The sequence below is a fragment of the Myotis davidii genome, unplaced genomic scaffold (assembly GCF_000327345.1).
Source record: "Myotis davidii unplaced genomic scaffold, ASM32734v1 scaffold76, whole genome shotgun sequence".
In the NCBI taxonomy this organism is placed as follows: Eukaryota; Metazoa; Chordata; class Mammalia; order Chiroptera; family Vespertilionidae; genus Myotis; species Myotis davidii.
In genome coordinates, this window is record NW_006288892.1 from 198,832 (window position 1) to 207,405 (window position 8,574).

The following is an 8,574-nucleotide window of genomic DNA, read 5'->3' on the forward strand; positions in this document are numbered from 1 at the left end:
CAAGGTACATTTCCTTGATCGGAATTGAATCTGGGACCCTTTAGTCCGCATGCCGATGCTCTAACCACTGAGTGGGAGTTCCATTTTTAATTTTTTGAGGAAACGCCATACTGTTTTCCACAGTGACTGTACCAGTCTGCATTCCCACCAACAGTGCACGAGGGTTCCTTTTTCTTCACATCCTCTCCTGCACTTGTCATTTGTTGATGATAGCCATTTTGACAGGTGTGAGATGGTACCTCATTGTAATTTTGAGTTGCATCTCTTGGATGATTAGGGACTTTTAGCATGTTTTCATATGTCTCTTGGCCTTCTGTATGTCCTCTTTCAAAAAGTGTCTATTTAGGTTCTTTGACCATTTTTTGATTGGATCATTTATCTTCCTTTTGTTAAGTTGAATAAATTCCCTATACATTTTGGAGATTAAGCACATCGAAAATAACGTTTAAATCTGAATTCTGATGTCTATAATTGTTTATTTTTTTACTGGAAGAATTGACCTTATAAATGGGAGAACATAATCAAAACAGAGCTATGTATCTCTCCATTTATTCTTTCAACAGATATTTACTGAATGCCAACAATACACCCTGCACAATTCCAATGTGAAGCAGTCACAATCATTTTTAACACTTCAGGTCTTGTTTGAGTATCCAGTTACATGAACCCCACTAACCGATTTTGATTCCCAGAGCTAATCAGTCTCCCCTGCTCAAGAGTATCATCTTGCTCTTGAAGATGGTATGGAAAGCCAACACTGTCACTGCAGTTGGGACACAAATATTGCTGAAACTAGGAGGAAGCCAAATTATAGAGAGCACGTTCTTGTTGCTGCATCAATTCAGGTCTTTAACATGATTCAGCACAAGGCACATGCTATTGAGATATGCATTTTTGATGGAATTAATGAAACGTTGTACAGAGTTTTCAAAAAGTAAAAAAGCAGAAAACAAAAAGTATGTTGTTTGAAATATGAGTAGAGAAGTAAAACTTGCACCTCTAATTAAAAATTTGAGGATGAGACTGACATTATGCTTGTAGACTAAACCACAAATTATAAACTGATTAACTGTATATCAAACATACAGTTCTCTGTGAATCAAGGTTGCAAGTCAAAATTTAGCAGGAAGTCTCCCTATGTCTTCTCGGCTAAATATGGATAGGAAACATATAATGGGATTAATCGATAACTTCAAAAAGACTGTCATTAGGCAAAAAACACAAGACAACATCACCAAGTACAAAATACCTGCTCCAAACAGTAGAAATAATATGGGGAGAACAGAGGATGAAGGAAGGCTGAGATTGTCAAAATGGTTTTGAGGAGGAGATGAGACTAATACAAAGGGTGAATCGAGGGGTAAAATTGGGCATGAGACACCTAGGGTACTAAATAGGGCATCAGCCAGCTTGGAGAGAAAGCAGGAGTAAGAGCCTCTTACATAAAGAGCAGCCACATTCCAGAAAACCTTTCCAGTCAGCATTCGCCCTTTGGCATTTATACCTTTCTTGTCCTTTCACTGTCATATAAAAAATGCCAAATGCTGAAGGATATGAAAATGCATAGAATCAAGGTCATGTTTTATATTAAAACCTGAAAGCTTCCATGGTAGAAACTATTTACACTGGTTGCTATAGTTTTAATAAAAATAGCCCCCAAATTTTTTACACATGTCTACTTGACACCTTTTGCCATGCCTTTTTAATGAATCTGATATTTAGTTTACTTTCTCTCTGAGTTTGATACAGTGTGGGGCATGAAATGAGGCTATTAACATTTATAATTTGGGGTCTATGAACTTGCATGGACAAAAGAGTACATTTTCTTTTTCACTAATCTTTAACCAAAAGTTAGGATTCCCATTGGTTATATTGGTAGACAAAAAAGTCACTTTAGTATGAGGTACACTGTGACTGCCGTATGTCAGCTATAGAAATCACAGAAGTCTATTCCATTAGAGTCGTTGAAGTTATCTTAAAATACTTCTTATATTTATCACTGCTTTGAAATGTTGTTATTAAACTTCCCACATAGGTATTCCTATTGGATGCATTAATGAAGTTACATATAACTATATAATAATTTGTGAATATTGTTAACTATCTCGATAAAATTAATTTTCTTAGTAATCTTACCAAAGATGTATTTTATACTTTTAACATATGATTCTGAGAAGAATTCCAAGGGCCTCACCAGACTGCCCGAGGGGGCCATGCATAAGATGGGTTGAAGGCCCCCAACTTAGTCTATTATATGGGAGTGGCAGGGGTGCCTTCCTCAGAGGGTAGTCGTGATGATCAGATAAACACCTACCTACACATGAAGTACTCTGATAGTATAGCTAGTTGAGAGATTGCTCCTTACACCTGCTAATTATTATTATTATTATTATTATCTCAAGTAAAAATAAAGTCTTAATGTGTCTAATGTCGCTCTTTGAAAGACATAACTATTGATTGAAATTCTTCGTCTTCCTTAGAAAGAAAACTTAAAAGGGGACTTTGGCATGATGCCAGTTAGCTGATATGTGAAACTACTTAAATGACAATAAGGAGATAGTTTTCCATGCATCTTTTAAAAAGAAATCAACTTCTTAATCAATTTGCTCAAAACAACCTCTTTTCATTCTACCTAGTAGTGACAAAGCCTGTCAGACAAAGCAAGGTAATAAAAAGAATGTATAGTGCAATCATGAAAAGTGAGGATGCAATTTCTTTTATCTACCCTATTGTTTTTATAAAATTGAGTTAAGCTCTGTTTTTTTTCTGCTCATCTTTGTTGTCATACTTGAGAAATTTAGCATTTAGCTTAAAATGTTTCGCATGATGAATTATTAAAAATCTTTAACTGCTGGACAACCTTCCCATGGTATAAGGGTGTTTTGTTTTGTTTTGTTTCTTAAAAAAATTACCCTGTGTTTTGCTGTGAGGGGAGACAGCTAATGAAAAATGGCCCAGAATTATTGTGAAACAATTGTCTGTAGTGTAATCAAGTCTGTTTCTGCCCTCCAACTACTCCAGGATATAATGATACATGTATCATTAAGCAGCTGCTATGGATGCCTGAGGAAACTGGTAGAAATTTGTACCTATTGTTTTCCTTTCTCCAGCCTCTCTTTCCCAGCATCACCCATATTCTCTCATCTCTCTTGTGCTTTTTGGAATATGACTGCAAAAATTTTTTAAAAAACAATCATGCATCTTCGCACATATAAATTCATGCATACTCACAGATATGTATATATTTTTCCTTTTCAAAAAGCAACAACACAATAAAACCATAGTTTTCTGGGAACTTTTTATAATTACAAAATGCATAAAGGAAGCTTTTTAGGGCAGCACATTTTAACTCAGGAAGCAGCGATCAAGGGAGAGTGTGTGACTAATGTTCAATTAGAACAAGCTTCTAAAATAAAGCAATTATTTGTTTAATGGCTGCTAAATTTTGTATAGCAGAAAGGCTCACACTTGATCTCTCCACTGGCTTCTCTCATGTTGTGTGTGTGTGTGTGGGAGAGACTGAGAGAAAGAGAGAGAGAGAGAGAGAGAGGGCGAAAGAGAGAGATCAGGCAATTCTAAATGTGTTTTTTTTTTTTCACGGGGTTCAAGTCAGCATTTTTTTATATATATTTTATTGATTTTTTACAGAGAGGAAGGGAGAGGAATAGAGAGTTAGAAACATCGATGAGAGCGAAACATCCATCAGCTGCCTCCTGCACACCCCCCACTGGGGTTGTGCCCGCAACCAAGGTACGTGCCCTTGACCAGAATCGAACCTGGAACCTTTCAGTCCGCAGGCGAATGCTCTATCCACTGAGCCAAACCAGGTAGGGCTTAAGTCAGCATTTTTAATACTACCGTCCTCCAACCCAGAGTCAGACAAAGTGAGACAGATTTGCCCAACAATCTCTTGCGTGATAATTATAAGTTAACATCATTGAGATTATAAGTGGCCACAGTTATTTTTCATTTTCTGTGATGGTTCCCATGCTACCAAATGTTGTAGAAAGAATCAACATGGGACAGAGAGGGAGACAAAGCAATTCCATTTGGAGTAGATTCCTCTTGACTAGGATATAGCACAGGACGTATACATCAAAAGATTTTTCATTGAATGTTTTATATTTTCCTATATTTTCATAATCATGATAGGTCCTTACTCAATCAGGTATATTTTATATAATGACATTATATATTATATCTAGAATATAGAATATACATAACTAAAATGGTTTATGTACTATGCATAACATTAATATAAGCACATAAACACATAAGCAACTAAAAGCAGTAATCTTAGTTTAATCAAATAACAAAGTAATATGTTTTTAATAACAAGATGAGCATGAAGAGCATTCAATGTGATATTTGTGCAAACTGTGTTTTGGGAAAATTAGAATTCTCCTGGGACAGATTTACCTTGTGCATTTATATTTGTGTTTTGTCTGTACAGCTAAAGCACACCTAATATGTGTATATAAGTGCCTTTTCATTTCCTATACATGTGTGCCTAAACTAGCCTGATTCATCTTTCAGCGATGTAAATAGTTGCCCGTTTAAACCAGTCATTTAGAACTCTGCAGAGATGCACACTGAGACAATATGGGAAACAAGCAACCTTTTAGGTGATTTGTAAACTGCCCAAGGATTTTCAAATCTTTAGGTGGACAAATCTTCCTAAAATATAACTTAATTTTACTACAAAATTTAATGTAGGGAGTAGAGCGTAGGCAGCATTTTTCAGCAACATCCAGCTGAACCAAAATGTCTCCATATGAGGTCCCATTTAAGAAAGGGTATCTATATATACAAAAGCCTATGCTACCTACAGACTGTTCAACCATCTGACTGGTTACTATGATGTGCAATGACCACCAGGGGGCAGATGCTCAACACAGGAGCTGCCAACTATGGTGACTTGGCAGCTGCGGTTCTTGGGGTGACACACCAGGAACCAGAGAGGAGGAGGTCGGTTCCAGGGTGCATCACCAAGAACTGCCCTCTCTCAATCCGGGACCCCTCAGGGGATATCAAAAAGCCAGTTTCGGCCCGATCCCTGCAGGCCAGATGGAGGAACTCCACCAGAGCACGAATCCTTGAACCGGGCCTCTACTTATAATATATTCACACATTCAGTATTAAAAAAAATATTACAAGAAATGGTATTTCATTATTATTTTTGTAATGACATTCAGTAATAAGAAACCAAGGGACCACTAACCCAACCAAATAAATAGTTAGATTTTAAATATGCATGAGTTAGAATATCAGCTTTAGTACTTTTGGGAATCAGAGTGCAAAAGCATAAGGTACACTCTTTAAATTCTATTATGAAGACCAGAAAAGTAGGGGAGAACAGAGACTGAAGTGGGAAATACTATCAAAAAAGCCTCTAATCCAAACCACAGTGCTCATGGTTTCACAGAGATGCTCGTCTTCAGAGGAGATTCAGCGTAGCATTCAATCACCTCCTGCCGAGTCAAGAGACCAAGTGAGCTCCAGTACAGCTCAGCCATGCTCGGCACTTCCTGTGCAGCAGTGCCAGACGGCTCCAAGCAGCTGCCCCTTTGGCAGCTATTTCTCATGTGGAGTGATAATGGTTTCTCATATCCATACCTCCTCTGACTCACATTCAAGAAGCACTAGCCACCCTCCAAAAGCATGAGAAGAGATGCTAAAGCACCATCACTGATTTTTTTTAAAAAAATAAGTCTCTTATCCTCTTATTTCAGTGTCTTATCTCATTTGTCAGAACTGATTATCACTAGCTTTGAAATTTGCATTGGTATCTAGGCCTCTGAGAAACCATACAGGTGCTATATAATTAGAGAGTTCAAAAATACTATCATCTAAAGTAAAACAGAAGTGAACTTATTATATAGGAAATATAGTAGATGTAGTCACTATGTCTCAATATTTATTTTAGAAGTCAGGTCTTAGAATAAAACTGTTATATAGTCAAAGTTGAAACTTCAGGAAAAATGTATACCTTAGCTGGACTTTCAGCCAAAGGGACAGTTTGAACTTCAAATTTCACACTGTATGTAATGGACATTTTAGGAAAATCAAATCCCGAATTTATTCAAAACTTGATTCATCTGACGAATCAAGGGGCTTTATATAAATCACAGGTTTGAGCCTTTATTGATGCAGTGAAGCTCTGAATCAAATACCATAACAGCAAAAGAAAAAATATGAGGGGAGAACAGTCATTCCACCAATATCCTCTGGCATTATACCATATAACCAAATCATGGGAAAGAATACTGGGTCATGAACCCCACTAAGTTAATATTTAATGTGATAATTGAATTCAAGAATTTACTAAAACAATGGATTTCAATAGAAAGAATAATACCTAAGTATACTAGTTGAAATGTAGCCATATATTTTCTAAAATTACTGAGTAGTAACAGAATTGGAATATATGTCCCAAACCAAACCTGAGCCAATCCTCTCTCTTATTCTTCCAAAATCTTGGTCTAGATTATAAAAGTAAAATAATTAAGGGCAGGCTTTAATATCCTCTCTCTCTCTTCCTCAAGCCTACTGAAAGAAGATGGAATGCTGTGCCGAAATAGCTGGGATGCCATTCAGATGTTAGTAGAGAGATCTACAATACATCAACATTTAATCTTTTGTGGTTTGTGGGAATGGAAAAACAAACACCAAATAAGCCCTGGTATTTGGACCATGGCAGCAGGGGACATTTAGAAAATTCTCTCATGAGGGCGATTTCACAAAGACCAAAGAGCACAGAGAACCTAGCCTGGGAACGGGGTAGTTGTGGCAAAGAGTGCCCTCAGAAAGGTTTTGCTCTCATCATAGGATTCATTGCACGTGGTCCCAAATGAAAAGCTATATTTGTAGACAAATGATACATTTCAGAGAAATTACATCTACTATAGCTATGCAAGAGTTTCAATCTCACTCACCTAAGAAATGAATTTTAGTACTTTTTCACACAATCAATAAAAATTGTGGGAAGTGGAACTTGGGACTGCATATTAATCTTGCATCCAGCTCCTTGCTAGCTTTCAACAGCAACTATTCATCTTGTTGAGCTTATAGAAGTGATTTGTTTCATCTGCACACTCCATGCACAGCTAAATATAAAATCAACTTCTATTTAACAAAGTGGACTAACAGCATGAGGCCTATCAGGATAGCCTACAACCTTGGTGTAATAGTGCAAATGCCTGCAGCGTGTCAGCACTGAAGCCAAGCCATTAGAATGTTGTTTAATAATGAAGCCTTATTGATAGGTTGACTAATAGGAATTTTCCATCTTAAGTTGCTGACAGACCTGCCTCTTGTTTCTTTCCAAAATACTACAGCAACTATTCTGCTGTGTGTTAAAGTTGTTCAATGACTTAATCCACTTTTTGAAAATCAAGTTAAAATTATCCTTTAAACAAATGACTCATTCTCATTGGCTAAATAAGGAGTGCAAATGGACTTCACCTTTCACGGAAAGTGAATGCACTATAGCACACGTTTTACAAGTCTTTATCTGCCCTGCTGTTACTGCCTTTAATAATGGCCTTAGACCCTTGACAAGTCTGAAAATAGATTGGGATGTTGAACACCTTCCTGGAAGACTCTATTTGACTTGATACGAACATTTTTTTTTTGCTACTTTCAACCCTGGAGCAATGTTGGAGAAGAAGAGTAGATCACAACTATTGTCACCTCTCAAAACTCATCTGGGCTTTGTAAACCCACCATGACTCTCACATTCTCTAATTTACAGTGTAAGCACCTACTCTCACATGTATACTCACACGCATGCATGTATGCATGCATGCATGCACATGCACACACACACACACACACACACACACACCCCACAGCCTTGATTTTTTCTCATTAAAAATATGGTGCTGTAGAAGCAGTTGTAATTGCCAGCTATGGTCCAAAATAAATGAAGATTTGTGGAAGGAGAGATTGATTTCAGAGTGGTTCCCGTAAGTAAATGTAAGGATATTTGCAACTCATATTACAAAGCAGATTAGCAGATCTATTTTGTGTGTTTTCTGGGCAGTTTCTCTGCTGGTTTTGCCTGGGCTCACTCATGTGGCTATAGACAGCAGCTTGAGGATCAGTTTGGCTGGTAGGTCCAAGATATTTGTTCACATGCGTACCTGTTGGTGCACCTTGGTTACTTGTTCTCCAAGAAGCTAGACTTGTTTCCTTATGTGGTGGATTAAAAGAGACAAAAGAGGTGAACACTAAATGCATTTCTAAGGGTGTCTCAAGCCTAAGTTCTACCCTTGGAATTTGTACCATGTCATTTCTGCCACATTTGTCTGCCAAAGCAGTCACAAGTCCAGTCTGGAATTAAGAGATGGAGCAATAAACTGCACCACCGGATGGAAGCAGCAGCAAAGACACATAGCAAGGTGTGGGGAGGGGGAGTTCAGTCTAGAATGAAATAATTGTGGCCATAATTTTCAGTCCAGAGCAATATAGAAGTTGAAGTTGAGAGAATTGTTTCTTGGGTAAGATGAACTACCTGAACACTCTCCCTTGTGGTGCTACAATGAAGTAGAGGATCAGCATTGTCCCTTGATA